The sequence below is a fragment of the Microtus ochrogaster genome, unplaced genomic scaffold, assembly GCF_000317375.1.
Source record: "Microtus ochrogaster isolate Prairie Vole_2 unplaced genomic scaffold, MicOch1.0 UNK4, whole genome shotgun sequence".
NCBI classification, from domain to species: domain Eukaryota; kingdom Metazoa; phylum Chordata; class Mammalia; order Rodentia; family Cricetidae; genus Microtus; species Microtus ochrogaster.
The window spans coordinates 6,681,476-6,702,940 of NW_004949102.1; the positions used below are offsets into that span (position 1 = coordinate 6,681,476).

Here is a 21,465-nt window from a genome sequence, read left to right on the forward strand (position 1 = left end):
CCTGCCTGCATCTTTATAATCTCCGTCACTTAAATAATGCATACCTCTGTTTTGGTTTTAGGTGGCTGTTGTGGTCTTTATTTCTGTAGGGATGAGTGTTAAAATCAAAGGTGGAAATAATGGTAAATCTAAAACATCCTGTTCCCTCCCCCACCCTTACCTTTAGTACTGTTTATGTGTGTCTGAGCATATGCACACTTGGCCAGTGCTTTTACTGCTGGCCTATCTTTAGCCTCCGTCCCCCATTTTATTATTACTACTATTACCAAGGGGGAGTCGTGTGTGCTGCAGTGTCTGCATGGTCAGAGGACAACTCTGTGGGTTCTGGGATTGGCTCTGGTTACATGGCTTGCTGGACAACTGCCTTTACCCACGGTGCCATATTGCTTACCATCTGTTCCCCACTTTTACCCCGTCTCAAGACAAAGGAAAATCATAAAGGATAGTAAATTGATGATTTTCTTCCTTGCTGCACTCCCCCCCTCCACCCACCCCCAGGGTCTGACTAACGTGGAATTTACTGTATTGATCCTCCTCCTTCAGCCTGCAAGAGCAAAGATTACAGGCAGAAACCACGACGCCCAGCTAAAAATCCTAAGGGTGTGTATAGTTTTTTTGTTTGTTTGTTTGTTTTAAAGCATGCTAGGACCTTAAACACTAGTTCAAAAGATAAAGATTTGTAAATCTAGCATCCTAATGTATTGGTATTTTCCTTTGTTTACCCACTTTGTGTGTGTGTTCTTTTGTGCCTTTTAATGCCAAAGGGGTCTGATTTTTTTGGGATTACATAAAATTGGAAAGTAGTCACATAAAGTTGTAATCTAATCCCAGCACTCGGGAGGCAGAGGCAGGCGGATCTCTGTGAGTTCGAGGCCAGCCTGGTCTACCAAGGGAGTTCCAGGACAGGCTCCAGAGCTACAGATGGGGAAACCCTGTCTCGAAAAAAAAAAAAAAAAAAAGTTGTAATCTAATTTTAGTTGAAAAGGGACAGAAAATGAAGGAGTATTCCATATGAGACATGCCTAGGAAATTTATTGTACCAAATATTTACAGTGTATTACTATAGAGAGACATCATTTAATAACATCTACGGAATCTTATATTGTGTAGCATATTTTAAAAATCCTGTTGGGGTGCTGGGAGGTGACTAAATGGGTAAAGCTATTCTCCACACCAGCCTGACCTGAGTTCAGTTCCCAGAACCCACATAAAAACCAGATATGTGGTGATACACATCCATCGTCCCAGCACTTGTCTGGGAGGTAGAGATAGGAGAAACCCCTGGAATCTTGCTGGCCAACCAGCCTAGAACGTATATCAGTATGGGCTCAAACAATGAGATCCCTTGACCCAGGGAAAAGGAGAGAACCAGCTCCCTTAAAGTTGTTTTCTGTGGGGGGGCTGGAGAAATGGCTCAGCAGTTAAGAGCACTGACTGCTCTTCTAGAGGACCCAGGTTCAATTCCCAGCACCCACATGGCAGCTCACAACTGTCTGAAAATCCAGTTCCAGGGGATCTGACACCTTCACACCAATGCACATAAAATAAAGATAAATATATCATAAAAAAATTTAAAAAAAGTTGTTTTCTGTGCTAGGGTGTGCATGCCTACACTTATACACACACTTAAAATAAGTCACACATTTTTAAAACTTTACAAGATTTTTCTAGTAAACATATTTACCAGATTGATGATACTTAACCTTTTAAATATTAAGTGCTATTTTAGTTTTATATTGATTGACTCGTTTTTTGAGACAGGGTTTTCTGTATAACAGTTCTAGCTGTACTGGAACTAGCTCTTGTAGACCAGGCTGGTCTCAAAGTCACAGAAGTTTGCCTGCTTCTGTCTCCTGAGTGCTGAACTCAGAGGTGTGGCCCATATGTCCGGCTGTCTTAAGGGTTTTTGTTTTATTTTTTTGCTTGTTTTTTGGGAAACCCCAAAAATGAAACATTAGAGAAATTTCTTAACCAGAGGACTATATATTGCTTATAATTTTGGCCGCTTGAGGTCACTGTGGAAAGCAAGCTACTGCCCTGTATTGGGATTTTCTTTAGCTGGGTGCCTTTGTACTATTTGTGTTGTGCGCCTTTAGTTAGATTTGTATCAGAGAGGAGGAGGAACACAGTGCAGAGCCTGCAGAGCCTCTCTCTGACGGCTGTGGTGGGAAAGCTGCCAGCAGCCATGCCTATTTATTTATTCATTCATTCATTCATTCATTCATTCATTCATTTATTTATTTATGTTTTTCGAGACAGGGTTTCTCTGTAGCTTTGGAGCCTGTCCTGGCACTCACTCTGTAGACCAGGCTGGCCTCGAACTCACAGAGATCTGCCTGCCCCTGCTTCCCAAGTTCTGGGATTTTTTAAAGGCGTGCGCCACCACTGCCTGGCCCCCATGCCTCTTTAATGGAGAAATGGGATTCACTATCTCCTGTCAAGTCAGTCTATACATTCACATAGATTCAGCACTAGGAATACATTTATAGTGTTTTGCTGTAACATACTGTGGACATTATTTATGAATAAAGCTACTTTTCCTTCAGGACTTGTGTGGTATTCCTGTGTGCCGGCAGAGCTGTATCCTGCCTCACACGAGGCATGGCGATGACTGTACACTGCCATACCCACTGTTTCTGCACTATTCCTCTCTTGTAGAGTGATAGCTTGGCAGCCAGGCTTGTACTCAACACTTTTATTCTGGATATTTCTACAGTGAGAAAGGGAGCTGCCTTGTTTTGACCCAGATGAGCTTGGTTCTAAGATACTAGGAAAGTTGGACGAGCAGCTTTGGTGGGTTGATAGCCAGCTGCCTGGCCCTCTGTGACTGGGACCATGAAATTAATGACACCTGGTGCCTCTCTCTCCTGTGGTAAAGTGTATCAAAGATCACATCAAGAAATAGCAGTGAGAAGAACATTTCATTCTTCTAATTTTCACCTTCTCTTGTCTAAGGCAGATTAAAATGCTTAATCTGAATGGATGCATACTTTTACTTATGAGGATTTTTTTTTTAATTGATGCTGTGTAAACAGTGTGTAGGCAGTTTAGGTTTCTTTAAAATCTGGGGTAACATTTTAGAAATTTATACCCTTTTAGATTTACGGATCTCTCTTACAGGTTAAACCAAGCCCACAATGGCAATGTTAATTTTAATTTTAGGTGGAGTTGTTTCAGTTTTTTCTTTTCTCTCTCTTTTTTTTTTTTGTTGTTGTTGTTTTGAGACAAGCTTTCTCTGTGTAGCTCTGGGCTGTCCTAGAACTTGTAGACCAGACTGGCCTTAAACTCACAGAGATCCGCCTGTCTCTGCCTCCCGAGTGCTGAGATTAAAGGCCTGCGCCACCACCGTCTGTGTTTTAGTTTTATAATCAGCCATTTTCTAAATTTCATTGCCCTTACTCTTGAAGCCTGCTGTTTTATTTTCCTTATCTTTCAGAAATTTAATGAAATTAAAATTTAAGTTTTTCTTTATACTGCTGTGCTTTTTTGTCTTGATTTTATGCTATACTAAATTTATTTTTTAAGTAATTCTAGATAGATTAGTAAATTACAAAGTAAAGATGGGAACTCAATATGTTGACCTGCTGCCCTTGAACTCAAATAGTTCCACCTGCTTCTATTCTCCTGGTGCTGGGATTAAAGGGGTTGTCTACAAGACCCTGCAGAAATTTCTCTTTTTTTTAAAAATGAATTCTCTGTCTGCACATACACACATATGCCAGTAGAGGGCATCTGGTCCCATTACAGATTGTGAGCCACCGTGTAGTTGCTGGGAATTGAACTCAGGACCTTTGGAAGAGCAGACAGTGCTCCTAACCACAGAGCCATCTCTCCAGCTGAAATTTTAACTTTTGATCAACCAGAAAAGTTCATATTTACATTTCTGATACTGTTTGGAGTTCTTGAAAACATTTTTGTTTTATGTCATTCGGAAAGGTTTGTTTTATTATTAAGTAACAAAATCTGTACTGTTTATCTGCCTTAATTTATATGTGTTTTCTTCAAGTAATTTAGGTAGTTCTATTTCATATCCATGTAACAAATGAGTTTGAGGGATTGATGGTTTTCTATACTTAATTGTGTGTTTTCTTTCATACTGCCGGCTACTTTCACAATTGCGTTTTTCATTTATTACTACATAAATTGATACCTTCCTCTGGACATGGTGGCTCACATCTGTAATTCCAGCAATCATGGTGCAGAGATGGAGAATCTATCTACACACGCTTGAGGCCAACCTGGTCTACACTGGCAAGTTCCAGCCCAACCCAGGGCTACACAGTGAGACTGCATAAGAAGGAGAGCGGCAGAGAAGTAATGTTTCCAGTGTGATTTACAGCGAACCTTCTCAGGCGTCTTTCTTTCCCTAAAGTGTAGCATGGCAGCAGTGCTCCCTGTACTGTCCTGGGGTGTGAGGCAGCTGTGCTGGGGTACACCAGTAGTGCCTGTATTTGGAAGGTGGACATGAGAATACCCTGAGCTTGAGGTCAGCCCATAGTATAATAGCAAGATTTCATCTCAAAAAATCAAAAAGATCACTTAAGAAAGAAATTATTGATATTTAGACATACAGAACTCAATTTCATATTGTTTAGTGTAATTAAAATATGAAACTGTCTTAAACCTCAAAGAGTTTTATGCATATTGCCAAGATACAGATTGTTTCTGGCATTTTCTGTTTGCCCCAGAGCAGTTAGTTTGCCTCATTTGTCTTTTGGGGTGTGTAGTTTTTGAGACAGGGTCTCATGATACCCAGGTTGGCCTTGTCTTCCTATGTATCTGAGGATAACTTTAAATTTATGATTCTCCTGCCTCCACCTGCTCAGCACTGGGATCGCAAGTGTATGCTACCATGATAGGTTTGTGCGGTTTTAGGGAATGTTGAGTCCAGGACTTTCTGCTGCTAGGCAAGTATGGCCAACTGAGCCCCACCTCCAGCCTGGACTGTCCTATTAGCATTCATCAAGAAGAATATTTAAGTCAGGAATCCCAGCATTCCAGAAATGGAGGCAGGAGGGCTACATAGCAAAACCTTCTTTGAAAAAGAAAATTTGACAAAAATCATAAACAGATCCAAAATGTTTATAAGCTATCATTGTGATGCTGCTGCCTTTGAAAAAGTTAACAGTGGTTTTTCTGTAATCAATTTGCCAAGAAATTAATGGTCTTGGATAATAAATGTTGGTAATACTTTGAAAAATATACGTGCAATTCTCTCTCTCATCTAAAAATTTTCTTAATTTTTTTATGTACGAAGATAATGATTTCTTTCACTGGTAGATAATCTTGAATAAGCCATATAAGGAAGGTCACTCAGTCCCATGTAATGAATGACACCAACATCTTTCCGGCATATGTTCAACCCTCTTCCACATCAGATCGTGTCAAGTGAAACTTCCACCTTGTGACTCAGTACAGCTGTGGGTGACCCTCTTGCCTTCAGCTGGCCAATGAGGGAAAAAGACAACTCTTAATTATAGTGTTCAAAATGGGAACAGAAGTAAATTTTTTCTCAATGTTGTTTACAAAAGGGCCAACAACTGACATTCTGCTCAGTGTTTCCCTTTAGAAGTTGGCATCTCAGCTGATAAAAAAATGACTATTGAGTTCTTCCAATTACCAAACCAAACCTTGGGAGTTTGGGGACTGCGCTTGACTCTGTGGTAGAAAACTTACTTAACATGGACAGGACTCCTGGTTTCAATTCCCATCACTGAAGAAACAAAAAGTATTTCAAAAATAGAAACAGCATGGAAATAAAAAAAAAAAAAACCACTTTTGTTTGCTCTTCCACTCTTTCATCAGATCATCAGGAAATCTTGGCGGCTCTGCCCTCAAAGCGTGTGACATCTGATACGTCTCCCCACCTGCTGCTGCTCCCTTACACGTCACCACAGTGCTCATCTAGAAACACAAATTTCAAAATTAGATCTTGCTGCTTAGTTTTATGTCAACATAATAAAACTAAAGTTATCTGAGAGGAGGGATCCTCAATTGAGAAAGCGCCTCCATAAGGTTGGGCTGTAGGCAAGCCCGTAGCACATTTTCTTAATTAGTGATCAATGTGGGGAGGGTCCAGCCCATTGTGGGAGGAGCCAACCCTGGGCTGTCAGGCCTGGGTTCTATAAGAAAGTGTGCTGAACAAGCCATTCACATCAAGCCAGTAGGCAGTTTCCCTCTATGACCTCTGCATCAGGTTCCTGCCCTGTGTGGGTTCCTGTCCTGACGTCTTCACTAATGAAGAGCCATATGGAAGTGTAGGCAGAATAAGCACTTTCCTCTCCAGCTTGCTATTTGGTCATCGTGTTTTGTTGCAGCAATAGAAACCCTAGCTAAGACATAGATCATAACCCACCTGATCAAAATTTTCCAAAGACTTTCCTTCTTGCTCTGAGTAAAAGCTAAGTAAAAGGCCATGCATTTGTTGTTGTTGTCTTGTCTTGTTTTGTTTTTCAAGACAGGGTTTCTCAATAGCAATTGAGCCTGTCCTGGAACTCACTCTGTAGACCGGGCTGGCCTCAGACTTACAGAGATCTGCCTGCTTCTGCCTCCTGAGTGCTGGGATGAAAGGCGTGCGCCACCACTGCTGAAAGCCATGCAGTTTTGATCTTGGTGCTGCTCCTCTGGTCTCATCTGTCACTCCTGTCCACATACAGGGTCAATTTTGTGCCCTGGTATCCACACAGGAACACACCAGAGATCCAGTTTGGATACCCAGAACCCATGTAAATACTGGGCTCCACTTGTAATTTCAGCCTCCAAAGGTGGAGACAAGGGATACCCAGTGCAAGCTGGCTGGTGAGACTAGTCATATCAGCAAGTCTCAATGGGTAAGATGGGAGAACAGTCAGAAGATGAGTTAAGACATTGGTTTTAGGCCTCCGGAGGCACCAACACCCCAACCATACCTACTTTCCTCCCCCTGCACACATGTGTACAAATATATGTGTACATCACACGCACACACACACGAATGGGGGGGCATTGTTTGAGCACACTCCCTGTTCTCACTTTGCCATCTCCCTGATCTTATTACTTTTCCTCTTACTGTGCCTAAATTTACATGTATGCTTATTACTATCTCCTTCCTCTAAAGGATGTGAAATCCTAGAAGTCAGGGATGGGTTGGTTCACATTAGCCTTAGAAATGAGTGTGTGAAACTTTGATAAGTTACTTCTGTTCTTTTTCTTCTTTTGCTGAACTTGGATCTCTTGTCTTGACTTTGCAACACCACACCAGTCTCCTGCTTCTCATTTTTCTTGATATTGCTTTATATTTTTCCCTCTACTCTTCCATGACATCTCAGCTGCCCCCCAAGTTTTTTGCTTATCTACTTATTTATTTGGTTTGGTTTAATTTTTATTTTATTTTATTATGGAGACAGGGTTACTTTGTAGCCCTGGCTGGCCTAAAACTCACTACGTAGACCAGACTGGTCTTAAATTCAGAGATCCATCTGCCTCTGTCTTCTGGGTGCTGGAATTAAAGACATGTTTGGTCACACCTGGCTTTTATGTTTTTTGGTGTCCCCTCCATCTGAAACCATTATTTTGTCTGTCTATCTAGAGTCCATGGCAATCCTCCTGCCTCAGCATCCCAAATGTTGTAAAGATGTGAGAGTCTGTGTGGTTGCTTTCTGTTTTATTCTCAGTCAGCTCTCTCCTCTTGTTGATGAGTCCAGTCCTTCCACCCGTGTTACAGGTGTCCCCAGGTTCCAAGTGTGAGCATCTGTGGGACAGCTCCTAGTCCCGTCTTTCTCCACAGATGTGCTCTCCCAGCGATCACTCTCACTCCAGCAGCAGAAGGCAGTCCTGATGTTCTTCACTCTGGACACATCGACTTCACTAAGTTTTTGTGCTTGTCACTACTTACATATCTCAGGTCTTTCTGTTTTATTTTGTTTTGTTTCATTTTTAGACAGTGTCCTTATGTGGTCCTGGCTGACCTGAGCTGGCAGTATAGATTGGGCCATCTACCTCGGCCTCTGTCTCTCCTGTGCTAGGAGTCGAGGCATGGGCCACCTTACCCAGCATTGTCTTCATGGTTTTAGTTCACACCTCTAGTAGGTTCCTCCAGGGTCATTGCATAGTCACCTGATTACATCTCCTCAGCCCTCCCCATTGTGCACACAACTGGGATACGGGAAACAGCCCTCATCTTTATAGCAAAGCCGGGGTCCCTGCAGACCTGGAGTCCCTGGGCAGACTGGATTATATTGTCTCTCAGAGATACTGCTTGCTGTAAATAATGTTTAACATAGGCCTCTTACCTCAGTTTTTAAAAAGATTTGCTATTTTATGTTTGGGTATGTACATTCGAGTGCAGGTGTCTGCAGATGCCAGAGGTGTCAGATCCCTGTACTAACAGGTGGCTGTGAGTTGCCGGATACAGGTACTGGGGACAGAATTTGGGTCCTCTGCAAGAGCAGTATGCACTCTTGACTGTTGAGCCATGTGTCTAGCCCCTCTTCTCATCTTATTTTATATTCATAAAATTCATATATTATTTTATATTCTTATTTTATATTATATAAGTGCTATTATATTATAAATTGAAAATAGTCTTGAAACCTCGTAGTAGAAATTTCTCTTTACTTTCTTTAGAACAGAAAGAAATTTTTTTTAAAGTACCACTGAGTAGTCAGAATACCTACAGGTTAGTTTGCACAGTGAAATAGACTCCCAGTCTTCAGCCCCCAACTGAATCCATTGATTGTACTCCAGAGGGTATGCATACCATTTCTTCCGCTCAGAGGCTACCATTCTGGGTCCCACTGCTTCCCCCGAAACATCTCTTCCATATCCATTTCAGAGCGCTTTCCTGCCAGTGTGAAATCTAAAGTCCTTTGCAAGGCCTATGATTCTATCTTTTCTTCTCCCCTCGCCCAAAGTTTCACTGTGCTGCAGTCACGTAGACCTCCTTTTGCTCAGCTCATGTGAGAAGACAAGTTTTTCTTTTTTTTTTTTTTTTTTCCCCTTTTTTCTTTTGGTTTTTCAAGACAGGGTTTCTCTGTGGCTTTGGAGCCTGTCCTGGAGCCAGTCCTGTAGACCAGGCTGGTCTTGAACTCCCAGAGATCCGCCTGCCTCTGCCTCCCGAGCGCTGGGATTAAAGGCGTGCGCCACCACCGCCAGGCAGAAGACAAGTTTTTCAAGTATTCAGTATACATATTTTTTCCTATTTATTTATTTATTTATTTATTTATTTATTTATTATGTATACAATATTCTTTCTGTGTTTATGCCTTCAGGCCAGAAGAGGGCACCAGACCCCATTACAGATGGTTGTGAGCCACCATGTGGTTGCTGGGAATTGAACTCAGGACCTTTGGAAGAGCAGGCAATGCTCTTAACCCCTGAGCCGTCTCTCCACCCTCAGTATACATAGTTTAAGTTGGTGGTTTGTAACTGTTTTTATGTTAGTTTTTGTTCATTGTTCTTAAATTTATAAAAAATAATAACTTCAATGGCATTTATACTTTCAGAATACCATTTAAGATCTAGGCAAAGTGGTACAACACTGTAATCCCATCCTACCACCCCGAAGACTGAGAAAGTAGAGTTATGAATTTGAAATCAGCCTGGGCTACTTAGCAAGACGTGTCTCAAAAAAAAAAAAAATCCCAGTTTAGGTGACTGGAGAGCTGACTCAATGGTTAGAGGTAACCGAGTGACTGCTCTTCCAAGTGCTGGGGTTAAAAGTGTGTGCCACAACCGCCTGGCTCAGTTTAAATATTTTACATAATGGTGTGACTACAAATGTAAACATTGTGAGCCACATTTTCCATTAGAAAAAGTTAGCCTCATGTCTTTTGTCAGTTGTCCCCCCTCCTCCCGCCATGCCTCCCCCTCGCTTCCCACAGGGTTTCTCTGTGTAGCCCTGGCTGTCCTGGAACTCACTCTGTAGACCAGGCTGGCCTCACAGAGATCCATTTGCCTCTCCCTCCCGAGTCCTGGGATTAAAAGTGTTTGCTACCACCTTTGTTTTCTCTTTTTAAAAAGGTGTTATTTTTATTTTATTTTTAAAGATTTATCAGCTGGGTGGTGGTGGTACACACCTTTAATCCCAGCACTTGGGAGGTAGTGGCAGGCGGGTCTTTGTGAGTTCGAGGCCACCTGGTCATCAGAGCAAGTTCCAGGACAAGCTACAGAGAAACCCTGTCTTTAAAAAAGAATAGAGTTTGGGGTTTTTACTTTTCTTTTATGTGCCTGAGTGTTTTGCCTGAGACATGTCTGTGAACTACACAAACCCGTCCAAGGAGGCCAAAAGAGAGCATCAGATCCCCTGAAACTGGATTTACAGATGGTGGTGAGCCACCATTGGGGACCTGGGAGCCAAAGCCAGGTCCTCTACAAGAGCAGCAAGTGCTAGTAACTTCTGAGAGGTTTCTTGCCCCGCTGTGCCGCATTCTCTATGGGAGATCTGCTCAACAGTGACCTTGACCTGCCTTTATCTCTCAGAAGCTTGGTGTACCACAGAGCTAGAATGCTATGAAACATTTTAATAGTGTGATTAATTTTTTCTTTTTTTTAATTTGTATCAAATGCAAAAAGCACTTATAAGTACATAGGGATGGAGTTTGGTTCCTATCATACATTTCAGTAGCTTATAGCTGCCCATAACTAGCTGCAGGGGACTGAGTCTTTTTCTTCCAGCCTTCCAGGGAACCATGCACGCTACACACACACAGAGCACACATAAAAATAGACACACACATAAATAGAAAATAAGAAAAATGTAAAAAAGACAGTCTATAGTATAGGCTAGTTTTTGTTCAAAACAACACATAGAAAACGCTAGTAGGGGTTACAGAGATGGCTTAGCAGTTAAGAGCACTACAGAGGACTCAGGTTCATTTCCTAGCACCACATGGCAGCTCACAACCATTGGTTTGTAACCCCAGTTCCAGGGAGTCTGATTCTCTTCTGCCCTTTGCAAGGCATCACATAGTCACATGGTAGAATACATAGCTGCAGGCCAAACCAGACACATCGAAAAAGAAAAAAATTTAAATGTTAGAGAAGAGACGGTAGAGATCAGGATACACAATGGACCTGGCAAAGGTGTTCTGGGGTAGTGATTTAAAGATGCCTCTAGGTTTTTGTTTTGTTTCCTTTTGGGATGTATGTAGGGGTCTGAGGATTGGACGAGGATCAGGCTTTTTGGTCTGTCATCCCTTCCTCCCGCACTCTCTCCCCAAAAGACAGGATTTCTCTGTAGCTTTGGAACTTGCTCTCTGTCCTGGAACTTGCTCTGTAGACCACAGTGGCCTCGAACTCATAGAGTTCTCAGCTACCCCCAAAGGATATGTGTCGTTACTTTACTATGAAAATACATTAAAATGGTTAAATGTGAGAGTTGAGGGCCACAGTTTTTCTCAGAATTGTATGCTAAAATGATATAATGCCTGACAAGAATTCAGCACATATTTGTTAAATGAATAAGTGATTGAATTGTAGATATTCCTAGATGAATGCCGTTCACATTATAATACTCCCATGGTTTTGTGTGGTTTACGTACTTGCATATTTGCACATGCTTGTAGGTACATAGGTATTTACATATGCATGTATGTGTGTGCTCATGGGTATGTGTATGTGAGTATGTGGGTACCCAAGGTTCACTTTGGGTGTCTTCCTCCATTGCTCTCCACCTTGTTTTTAGACAGAGCCTCTCACTGAACCCGAGCTCATCCTTTTGCTGAGCTGACTGGCCAGTGAGCCGTCTTCAGAACCCACTCCTCTAAGCCCCTACCCTCCTCTTCCTTGGTGCTGGGGTTAAAGACACAGGTGCCACCGTGCCCTGCTTGCATGTGGGTCCTGTGATTCTGAACTCTGATCTTCAGGTCCTAAAGCAGGCACTGCTGCACCAATTAGCCATCTCTCCTAATTGTATGCAAGAAAAAAATCCTTGGCTCAGTTATCTCAAAATTTAAAGCCCTGCCAGTATCTCCCTATAATCCCAGCGCTGGGTGCTGAGTCTGCGAGGTCTGGAGCTCAAGGCTAGCCTGGTGAGTTCAAGGCTAGCTTGTTTTATGTTTTGAGACTCTGCTTTAAAAAAGAGCCTGGTGTAGTAGCTCACCTCCTTAATCCTAGCACTCAGGAGGCAGAAACAGGTGGATCTCTGTGTGGTGTAGGGCAATCTGGTCTACAGAGTGAGTTCCAGGACAGCCAAGACAACATATATAGTGAGACCTCGTTAGTAAAAACCCAAAACAAAGAGGAAAAAGGAAATTCATGCATTGAACTGTTCTTCAGAAATTAGGAAACAGCTTTCACTGAGTGTCGATTGTGTGGTGACAGATCCAGCAGAATTGAGGCCTGCCACAGAAGCAGCTAGGCCACAGTGCTATTTCACAGTATGCAGAGTTTGAATAAAGTGTTCTTTGTGCTGGTCTCAGACTGAGGGGCGGTGCCTGTGGCCATTTATGCTATTTCTGCTTAATGGAAATTGAGGCAGCCTCTAATCTGCTATCACATGACAGCTACTTATTTGATTTTTGGTAATTTGGGAGCAGCTGCAGACAAACAATTATTCTACAGAAAGAGCCAAGCAGCTGTATTCAGACCCAGTCACCAAGTGGTGGCTTGAAACAGCAAACTTCCTTCCACAGCCTTCCCAAGCAGGTATCGTTTCAGCAGCTCACCTGCTTTCTAAGCGCCCATGGGTTTGAAAATACATTTTCTTTTCCTCTTCTCTGGCCCCCTCTCCCACTCTCCCTGCCCCCTCCTTGGAGACAGGGTTTTGCTATGTTTCCCTGGTTGGCCTGGATCTCAGTGTGTGTGCAGACCAGGGTGGAAGAGCCAAGCAGCCACATTCAGACCCAGTCACCAAGTGGTTGGTCATACCAAACTTCCCTTCTATTGCTTTTTTAAAACTAGGATCTTATAGATAACTTTGGCAACTTTCCTGCTTAAGCACCTATGGGTTTCTTTTCCTCACCTGCCTCTTTTCTTTCTTTTGAGACAGAGTCTTTCTGTGTAGCTTTAGCTGGCTGGAGCTCATAGAGATAAACCTGTTTTTGCCTCCCAAGTGCCAGGATTAAAGGCCTGTGCTACCATACTTGGCAAGGAGGCATTTTTCTAATTCTCTTTATCACCGTCACCGACATTTATTAGGCACCTGTTTCATTGAAGATGCTGTGTCTGACCCTGGCTGTAATTGTAATGTGGTGTTGAGTGTGGACACTCACTTTCCTCTCTGACAAATGGGTCGGCGTTAGGTTTATTTTTACACAGTAAGTTTCTAAAGAGTCTGGCATGAAAGGCATCAGAGGGCTGTTTTCCTTTGGTCACAGACTTCCCCCATGTCTGCTGTCGGGTATTCATTGATACCTCTGTACCATGCTGTGTACTTTCCCAAGCTGTTGCCTCTGCCTACAGCACCCTTTCATTCTGGAGCCCAAAGACTGTCGCCTTCAAGACGCTGCTCATGTCCCTGCAACCCTGCCCTCACAGTGTTCCTTAGCCCTTGGCAGCTCTTGCTAGCATGGGATTTGTTCCTTTTTTTGAAAATGGCAGTGCCTACTTTCTTGTTGGTTTAGTCTTTTAATATACACTTTAATAAAAGTTGTTCTAGGGGCTGGAGAAATGGTTTAGCAGTTCGAAAGTGCTCTTCCAGAGGACTGGAATTGAGTTCTCACTAGCCACAACAGACAGCTCACAGCAGCCTCTGTCTAACTGTAGCTTCAGGGGTTCTAACAAACCCTCTGGGGGCTGGAGAGATGGCTCAGAGGTTAAGAGCACTGACTGCTCTTCCGGAGGTCCTGAGTTCAATTCCCAGCAACCACATGATGGCTCACAACCATCCGTAATGAGATCTGGTGCCCTCTTCTGGCCTGCGGGCATACATGGAGGCTGATCACTGTGTACATAATAAATAAATAAATAAATCTTTTAAAAAAAAAAAGTAAAAACAAACCCTCTGACCTGCGGACACCAGCACACACATGCATATACAGATGCACATACACATAATTTAAAAGCTATTATGACCTAGGAGTTTAAGCATTTGTTTAATAAAGTAGCAAAAGGAACTGGGTAGGTAAAGTCTTCTATAGGAAGTAAAAGAAAGCGTTGCTTTTGAATTTGTGTCCACAGATTGCAAAAGGCTTTGGCAATCTTCAGATCTCTAAAATGTTAAATCACCACATCAGATTGGCCTGAGTTATTGTATGAATTTCCCTATTACAAATTTCTTTAACAATGATGCAACGTGGCCTATAATTAGAAGCAAGTCTTTTTCAACATAAAAATACAATGTAGAACTGTCCCATTTGTTATGGAAGCTAGAACCACATTAACCTGAAGATTAATGAAAATTAAATTGAATTGACAACTTTAATTGCTAAGTAACAGTAGTCACATTTCAATACGGTCAGTTGTCACAGGAGTGTAGTGGCTGTTTCCTTGTACGTGGCAGATCAAAAATGTCATGCTAACAGTTCTGTTAAATGGCATAATCTAGAGCCTATAGAAGAGTAGGCATGTCTTTATTTTTTTTGCAAGTTTTTTAAAAAATTATTTTATTGTTTTTTTTTTTTAAGCCTGTATGTATTATCTGTGTGAGGTTGCTAGATCCTGGAGTTAAAGACAGTTATAAGCTGTCAATGTGGGTGCTGGGAATTGAACCCGGGTTCTCTAGAAGAGCAGTCAGTGCTCTTAACCACTGAGCTATCTCTCCAGCCCCAAGTAGGTATGTCTTTAAAGCATTTGGTGAAGTGAATTAGCTTAACTGTGCTTTAAAAAGAAAAAAAAGATTTTGCTGGGCAGTGGTGGCACACACTTTTAATCCTAGCACTCGGGAGACAGAGGCAGGCTTGTGAGTTCAAAACCAGCCTGGTCTACAGAGTGAGTTCCAGGACAGACTCCAAAGCTACAGAGAAACCTGTCTCGAAAAACAAAGAAAGAAGATTTGTGTTTATTTTATGTGTGTGTGTGTTTAGCTTGCGTGTATGTACGTGCACCACCAGTTTTCCCCCTGGATCTCTTGTAACGGGGCTTACTCATGTGAGCCACTATGAGGCTGTTAGGAATCTAACCTGAGTTCTCTGCAAGAACAGTTAAGTATTCTTACCCAGTGAGCCCTCTCTCCAGCCCTAGCTCTTTAAAGCTTGTTCTAGTGGAAACATTTAAGGACTTGGAAGTTCCTTTTGCAGGCTTTACATTCCTTTTCCCTTTTGCTGTGGCTCCCTCTAGTGCTTCAACTATTTAGCAATGCCATCTTGAAATGTTCTGTTTGTTTGCAGTCAAAGAAACTTAAAACGTTTTGGAAATCTCTTTCCTTTCTCCCCAACATCTCCTTCCCTCTCTTGTCTCTTCCCTTCCTTGGGGAAGTGTCTGTACCTTTTACCCATCCTCCAAAGGACCTGAGATTCTGAGATTTAAAAGAAAAAAAAAAAAAAGACTAAGACTTGCTCTTTGATACAAGTCCTTGTGTGGTCAGAACTCTTGTAGTGTCTTTTAAAAAGGAGAGTGTAATGTAACCTGAAGGTTTATACCTGCCCATATATGTGAACTTCTGGGTCACACTCAACGCGTGCCGCATCCCATACTGGGTATTTACAAAGAGCAATTCATTTTGTCCTCACAGTGAGCCCATCTGTTCTTCTGCACTTAGATGATGAAACTACAGCATACACACCAAATGAAACTTGTCTAAGATGTCAGGAAGTGGTAGAGCCACTATTGTGGCACCAGAGTGTGTACTCACAACCACCCTGTAGGCACAGTGAGGTTCTGCCCTGAAGTGGGTCTGGTGGATGGAGAGGAGACTGAAACCCCTGGGGCCAGTGTTGTAGCAGTAACAAAACACTAATAATAATAATGGAACTCTTAAGTTAGTGCTGACCATGCATGAAATTGTAGTCACTATCCACTACTGATTTTTAGTAGATAAGTGTGTAGCGGCCCGCCCTCATCTTGTTTCCTTTGGTTTTAATTGCCCCTAGTCTAAAAGTATGAAATGGAAAACTCCAGAAGTAAGTGATTCACAACTTTTAACTTGAATAATGTTCTGAGCAGAGAGAATACTACACCATCCCTTTCTGTCTCACCAGGTATGTTAGCATCCTTTGTCCAGCTTGGCCGTGCCATGTAATCTGTCTTCCCATTTGTTGCTTACTAACTGCCTTAAATTCCAGCTCAGCTGTAGAGGCACCATGCTGCTTTCTTTCAAGTAATTGTCATTTACTTAATAAAAGCCCAACGTTGTAAGAGTAGCGATAGAGGCAGATGGGTCAGAGAAAACCTTCAAGAGCTTCCTAAAAGTGGGAGGGTAAAGTTCATCAGTGTTATACAGAATAGACAGATTATATAGGGTTTGGCACTGCCTACAGTTTCAGGGATCCTCTGTGGCCTTGGAATGTGACACTCACAGATATGTGCAGGCTATTGTAGTCCACCAAGAACTAGAACTGCAGATGCCAGTGAGCCGCTATATGGGTGAAGGGAATTGAACCTGGGTCCTCTGCAAAAGCAGCAAGTGCTCTTAAACTGCTGATCCCTTAAACTCTGCAACCCTATACCACTTTTCTTGATTTATCAGTCTTGAGCACTGTGGACTTCTTCCTCAGAGGTGTGAGGGTTAATCACACCATCCCCTTTTTTGATAATGATATTGTAATATTCTTTTTCATTTGCAGTCTTCATCTTGAAAAATAGGCTATTAATGCTCCTATCTTTTTTTACCTCTCCACCCCTCTCGGCCCTTTTGTATCAGCTTTATTTCACTTGTACAGTGTCCTAACTTTTATGTTATGTTTGGTATCATTAGTTTTTTTTATTAAAATGTACATGCACATGCCATAATGCAATGTGGAGGTCAAAGGACAGCTTGCAGGAGATGGTTCTCTCCACCATGTGGATTCTGGGGATTGAATTCAGGTTGTCAGATTTGGGGCCAAGTGCCTTGCTGAGCCATCTTAATTTTTTTTGCATTTTGTTCATTCTATAATTGAAGTCTGGAAACAGAAAGCAAATCCAGACTACATGAACATGACTTTTTTTTTTTTTTTAAACCAGAGCCCAGGTTAGTTTTGTGGGAGGCTAATTGCTTTTCTCTGTAACTTTGATGCCACTCTTGACAGACACATTCTTCTGTTCTTAGATTCTACTTGCACCGAGTTTTAAGACACATTTTGCCTTGCTTCTAGTTACACTCTGGCTTTGGGGAGGGGGTGATTGCTAATTTTTCTGCTATGGTACAAACTTGATCTATTACTTTGTTTCCCATGAAGCAAATCCTGTTGTTAACATTAGTGTTTATTGACTTTTGAGTATGATTTCTATTCTAGTGATAAATTTTGGGTTCCAGATGTGTCCAGGGATGTAACTTGAGCCTCTTTTCCCATGGACACAATCTTGGGTTGAGATTTTTTTAGACCGATCTTACTGATTTCTTTTTCTTTTGAAATGATAATGTTATTGATTAGACTAATGCTCTCTCTTATACTTTGTTATGCTTTGATTAGATTTCCTGGCTTGATCTTTCCTTTTGATTTTTAAATGCTCTTTGCTTAATCTCATCCATTATGTGTGGATTACACTGAATTTAAGCCCCTTGATTGGCTCCTCCAAATTCCAGTGTCCCCCCATCCCGTGTCCCCCCCCCCCCCCGTACTGTATGGAGATCACCAGAGCACTGTGTACCAGCAGTCCCGCTGTGTTCTCTGCTACTGTCCTTTGGCTTTATCTTAGATGGTCTGTCTGCGAGAAGAAAACAAACCACACCTCTTACAGTTTGAACTTTTTTTTCCTTTTTTTTTCTTTTTAAAGACAAGTCTCATTATATAGCTCAATGGTTAATACCATTCCTTATGTTGTGACCCCCAGCCATAAAGTTGTTTTGTTGCTACTTCATAACTGTAATTTTTGCTGCTGTTATGCATTATAATGTAAATATCTGATAGTCTTAGGCAACCCCTGTAGTAAGGTTGTTCAACCCTGGGGTCGTGACCCAAAGGCTGAGAACCACTGATGTAGATCACACTGGCCTTAAACTTACTATGTAGCCTAGGCCTTAGCCTGCCCAGTGTAGGGTTATAGTCGTGGCTACTGTGTCTAGCAAAGATCCCTCTCTAAAAATAGTAACGTATGTATGGGTATATGTGTGTGAATATGGGTACCCAAAGAAGCCAGAAGCATCAGATACCCGTGAGCTGGATTTACAGATGCCACCTGATGTGAGTCCTGGGAGCCAAACTCTGTCCTCTGCTAGAGCAGAATATAACTCTTAACCCAGGAATACTTTTAAATTCTTTTGAGAAGTTTGCTGAATACCACTGTCTGTAGTGGGATAGGCAGATGCACCATTTTTCTTTTCTGGTTCAGAAGGTTCTAGCTCCCCCCCCCTTGCTTCCCCTCTCTTCTCCATTTTGTGCACTGTCTTAAGTTTTATTGGGTTGTTGACGTTCTCACTTTATGTCTAAACCAGTGTTAACTGCTCAGATTGATATAATATGTGCATCATAACACAAACCTCAGGAACAGGAATCTAGTTTCAAAGAAATTGAGGCACAGTGCATGGTGCACGTGAGACTGGGAAATGAGCTAAGAAAGATAGACTCTAAAGCCTGAGAGTTTTGGCATTGTCATAATTAATATTAAACACTTAGGTGCTGGGTTCTGTCTTCTAGACTTTGCTGGGATCTCTTTATTTGATTCTCACATCATCCTTTGGAGAATATCTACTATGTACTTCTTCTTCTTACAGTGACAGGATTGTGGCTTAGTGGTCATTAAATAACTTGTCCAGGGTATCTTGATAAGAGTCCGCTCTCTCTTCAAATGCACATTATTTCATATCTTTCTGCCATTAGCAAGTTCCATTACTTTTGTTAGCCAAAGACCCTGCCCTTGAAGATAAAAGCTGAAGTGCTTTACTAAGATTGACACGTGGGGAAGGGGATTGGAGAGATGGCTCAGTGGTTAAGAGCACTTGCTGCTCTTGCAGATGACCTGGGCTCAATTCCCAGCAACCGTATGGTGGCCCACACTGCCCATAATTCCATTTTTTAAGGGATCCTACACCCTCTTCTGGCTTCCATGGGGACCAGACAGACATGTGATACACACACATGCAAGCAAAATACTCATACACATGATATAAAATAAATAAATCTCTTTTTAGTGTTTTGTTTGGTTTGTTTTGTTTGAGGCAGGAGTACATTATGTAGTCTTAATTGACTTGGACCTCACTATTAGATCAGGCTGTCTTCAGAGATCTGTCCGCCTCTTCTTGCCTCTGCCACCAGAGTGCTGAGATTAAAGGTGTGTACCATGCCTGGACCAGAACAAATAAATCTTAGAATAAAATTGACTTAGGGGAGTGGTGGGATCTTTCCTTCTTCATTTTTTCTCTGTTAACTATGGAAGTGGAAATCTAATAATCTCCAGCATCATGTGTATGTTACTCATAACTGACTTAGATAACCTTTACTTATTTATGGTTTGTGAAAGCAGTATTTACAAGTACTTCATTCTGGTTCAGAAAAGCCTCCACCTTTGCTTTTTTAGAGTGTCCAGAATATAAGCGGCTAGAGAAGCTGGCGGATGAGGGGGAGGGTGGAAAGAGAAGAGGCAGGCACCAGGCAGAAGTGACAAGCCTGTGAAGCAGACAGCCCTATTGATTTATGCTGCAAGCTGCATTCTGGAGCAAAGAATTGAAATCCATTATGCCAAGCACATAGCTTTCAAATCCCTTTGAAAAGCAGTTTAGATGCCATCTAATCCCAAATCATTTAAAAATAGTTTTGAAGTACCCAGAATTCTAAAACGCCCCAAGCAATTTGTCTCCGACTAGAACCGTGAAATAATGGGAAATTAACTCTTTATTGGTATCTTCCTCTTATATGCTGCTCGTGTGACCTGGTGTATTAATTTGTGCTTTAGAGAAGTCCCAACAAGGGGGCTAAGATATATCCTTGTATACTTTTGAAAAACTCACAACAAAGATAATATAGAAAAGAAACCCTGCCAGGCACTTCACTTTTTTTCTTTGAAAATATATTGCAGGTTCAAACCCTGTCACAGTAAATAAGTATAAACTCACGACGCACGTAATTTCAGGCTTTTTGAAAAGTTACAAAGATCTTCAAATACTCTTTACTCAGAGTTCCCGAGTGTTAATACTTTGTTTTCTTCTTCATTTTCTTTGTTTAGTGCTTTACCAGGTGCCCTGCACATGGCGGCACACGCCTTTAATCTCAACAGAGGCAGGCTACTCCACACAGCAAGTTCTAGGCCAGCCAAGGTTACGTAGTGAGATCTTGTTTCAGAAAACAAACGAGGTGGGTGGGAACAGCTAATTAGAGGAACAAAAGTTTTTAGACATTCTCAGAGACTTATACAGTAGAGCAGTGAAGGCCTAAGTCGCAAACATTGCCACACCAGTTTGGAATTATGATTAGTAGGGTGATATTTATTTAAAGGGGAAAAAACTTACAGATCACCGTCCCAGACAACAGCCCTCTGCACATCCAGGAAGGAATCTAGTGGCTGGAAATGGAGCAGAAAGCGAAGAGAGCAAGAAGGGAAGTAGCCGCTTTTTTAAAGGGAGAGAGACCACGGGCTGTTATCTCAGCGACTATAGGCTGGAGGAGCGGAAGGACCTCCAGCAACAGAGCAGTATAAAAGAAGACTTATATGAATAATCATATTTCTTTCCACATATGGCAATAAAGGTCATATTTCTGTACATATATGGTTGCCATTTCTTTTGGTACGTTCTAGAATGCTGTGCTATATTATTACTCTAACAGTCACGTTTGACAGTACACTTGCATCGGTCTGTATGAGGAGAGGTGATGTTAGCACACAAGCGAACCCTTCAACTATGGATCATAACTTCAAATACATGTCAGATCTCTGTGCATGTTCATATGTTCAGTACAACAAGTTCACCTTTAGTTTTCTTTTTTTTCTGTCAAGAATCCTTTTTTGATGTTGTTGTGGTGGTTTTCTTGTTTGTTTGTTTGTTTGTTTGTCTGGTTTTTCAATTTGTTTGATTGATTGGTTCTCTGTGTATGTAGCTCTGGCTGTCCAGGAACTTGCTTGGTAGACCAGGCTAAACTTGAACTCAGAGACCCACCTACCTCTGCCTCTGCTAGGATTAAAGGCATGTGCCACCACACCTAGCTAAGAACCTTTTTTCTTTAACTACTAAATTTGAGTTAAACCAAAACAGAGATCATAAACAGTTGGATCACAACATCTGACTCACAGAGCATGGCCACAGCGTCAGACTTGTGTGAAACACTCTTCTTATGCCTAGCTTCCACCACGCAGCTGAAAGGCTCCGGAGCCAGCTTGTGGTAGATCCAGCTATGCCCACCACCATCCAGCCCTCTTCCTTCTACACTGCCACAGCTGCCAGAAATGTCAAGAATTTATTTTTAATAGTTATCAAATAATGTACAAATTATTTATTTATTTATTTATTTATTTATTTATTTTTGGTTTTTCGAGACA

The 21,465-nt window shown here is 41.9% G+C and overlaps 1 protein-coding gene across 5 annotated transcripts in view; it reads left to right on the forward strand.

Annotated features, from left to right (window-relative positions):
- The window catches only part of Nrf1 (nuclear respiratory factor 1), a 102,986-nt gene that overhangs the window by 13,219 nt on the left and 68,302 nt on the right, over window positions 1-21,465 (forward strand). For 4 of the 5 annotated variants that reach the window (XM_026788588.1, XM_013353210.2, XM_026788590.1 and 1 more), the window contains one exon: window positions 62-600. The exons of the other annotated variant lie outside the window; for it this stretch is intronic. The gene's annotated coding sequence lies outside the window, so the exon portion shown is untranslated. Of the gene's footprint in view, window positions 1-61; window positions 601-21,465 lie in introns of those variants that run through there. 5 annotated transcript variants of the gene reach the window in all.